The sequence below is a fragment of the Schistocerca serialis genome, unplaced genomic scaffold (assembly GCF_023864345.2).
Source record: "Schistocerca serialis cubense isolate TAMUIC-IGC-003099 unplaced genomic scaffold, iqSchSeri2.2 HiC_scaffold_1173, whole genome shotgun sequence".
NCBI classification, from domain to species: Eukaryota; Metazoa; Arthropoda; class Insecta; order Orthoptera; family Acrididae; genus Schistocerca; species Schistocerca serialis.
In genome coordinates this window covers 285,001-287,500 of record NW_026047374.1, presented here as the reverse complement: position 1 = coordinate 287,500, position 2,500 = coordinate 285,001, and the positions used below count along the sequence as shown (strand labels likewise).

At 63.1% G+C, this 2,500-nt stretch overlaps 1 pseudogene; it reads right to left on the bottom strand.

Moving 5' to 3' along the window:
* The window catches only part of LOC126433782 (large subunit ribosomal RNA), a 6,954-nt pseudogene that overhangs the window by 2,232 nt on the left and 2,222 nt on the right, over positions 1–2,500 (bottom strand).

Below are 2,500 nucleotides of genomic sequence, written 5' to 3'. Positions count from 1 at the left end.
GCGTCGATGTATTCACGCCCAGATAGCAGGCGACTGGTGTCGGCGACCCACTGATGTTGGCCACTGACGGCGGCAGAAGATGACAGTGCCGCACCGTCAATGGCGATGTGTAGGCGCGCCGCCCACATTTCCCCAACCTGCGTTGACGATTTGAGGAGGTGGCCCTCCCACATTAGGTGGCGCTCCAGCACCTCGATCTCACGCTGTACCTCATCCATGCCTACACCGTCGCAGGCTGGCCCTATCTTCTTCAGCGCCAGGAGACGGGACCGACGGAGGGTCGGACCCATCCATCGGCAAGATGGAATGCCGAGGCCCCCCTGGGCAACAGGAGCGTGGAAGTATCCCAGGGGGGTGTCCGCCGGAAGGCGGAACCATCTCCTGACGGCGGCCCGGATGGTAACGTCGGCCGACTTCAATGCACCCACCCGGGTGCGGCTGAGGGCCAGCCCGTGGTACAGGCCAGGGAGAAGTACGTTGGTGAGAGCGTGGAGGCGCTGTTGCGGCTTCAGCGGAGCTCGGGAGATGACGTCAAGCTGCTCCACCAGGTGGCTACGTGGATTGAAGACACAGCGACCCGCCGTGGAAAATTGCAGCCCCAGGTACCGGAAGGTTTCACCCACACGCAGGGCAGGCATGGTGGTATTGCCTGCTGTGAAGGTGACATTGCTGTCCACCTTCACCTTCTTCTCGCGCCCTGACGCGACTAAGGCGAGGGTGAAACACTTCCGGGCGTTGATCTGCAGCCCCAGGTGGGCGAGGGCTGCGGTAGCTGCGTCGATGAGGGACTGCAAGCCCCTCGGGGTCGCTGCAAACAGCAAGACGTCATCTGCAAAGGCCGCAGCGTTGACTCTGCGACCGAGGATCCGAGCTCCGATGTGGGAGGGCAGTTGGCCTAAAACGTAGTCCACCGCAAAGTTGAACAGGAGGGGGGAGAGGGGATCGCCCTGGCGAACGCCCCGTGCTGGCTGCACAGACACGCCCACGCCGGCGCCGTCCGCTATCACTGTCGTGCTGCCCTCGTAGCACCGCTCGACATACTCGACAAAGCAATCCGGCAGGCCATGCGCCTTCAGCACGGGGCGAAGGGCAGCATGATCTACCGAATCGAATGCCTTAGATACGTCGATCGATGCCACAAAGACAGAGCGGCAGGAGCGAACTGCGTCGGTGAGAGCAGTGTCCAAGATGAAGGTATTTTCCAACATCCCATCCCGAGGGATGAATGCCCGCTGACGTTCGTCCACAGCACAAGCGCGCATCAGGCGTGACGCGAGAACCTTGTGAAAGGTCCGCGCCAACACCGAGCAGACCGTAATGGGGCGAAAGTCAGCGGGGGATGTTGGTGCAGCCGTTTTCGGGAGAAGGGACGTCCGCGCGCGAAGCAGGCGTTCCGGAAGGGCGCGGGCCAGAAGGAAGAGATTCATCACTTTCACCAGGACTTCGTGCGGCAGACGCCGCAACTCCGCTGGGGTAAGGCCGTCCGGCCCGGCTGCTGATCCCCTGGGCGGCAACGCGGCGGCGACCTCCTCATGTGTGACCGGCCCCCATATGCACTCGAGAGCGACAGGCTCTGAGTGCGGGAGGAGGCGGTCACGAATGAAGCCCGCGGTGGAGATGGGCTTCTTGGTGAAGAGGTCCGCCCAGAAGTCCAGCAGACCAGGGATGGCAGGTGGCGGCTGGAGCAGGGTGCCATCCAAGAGGCCGTGCACGCAACGCGCACGCGACCGTCGGAAGGCATCCTGCGTTCTCGCGTACTCCCAGCGGCGCCGCTTGCGCTTCTGCGTCGGCGGCGCGGCAGGCGGCCGCTTCGATGGTTGGCGCGGCCGCTGTGTCCTGTTAAGAGAGTCATAGTTACTCCCGCCGTTTACCCGCGCTTGCTTGAATTTCTTCACGTTGACATTCAGAGCACTGGGCAGAAATCACATTGCGTCAACACCCGCTAGGGCCATCGCAATGCTTTGTTTTAATTAGACAGTCGGATTCCCCCAGTCTGTGCCAGTTCTGAGTTGATCGTTGAATGGCGGCCGAAGAGAATCCGCGCACCCGCGCGCCCCCGGAGGAGCACGCTAAGGCGGACGCGGCCTCGCAGCAAGGAAGATCCGTGGGAGGCCAAGGCACGGGACCGAGCTCGGATCCTGCACGCAGGTTGAAGCACCGGGGCGCGAACGCCGCGCAGGCGCGCGCATCCTGCACCGCCGGCCAGCACGAGGCCAACCAACGGCGAGAGCAGACCACGCCCGCGCTAAACGCCCGCACTTACCGGCACCCCTACGGCACTCACCTCGCCCAGGCCCGGCACGTTAGCGCTGACCCACTTCCCGACCAAGCCCGACACGCCCCGATCCTCAGAGCCAATCCTTATCCCGAAGTTACGGATCCAATTTGCCGACTTCCCTTACCTACATTATTCTATCGACTAGAGGCTCTTCACCTTGGAGACCTGCTGCGGATATGGGTACGAACCGGCGCGACACCTCCACGTGGCCCTCTCCCGGAT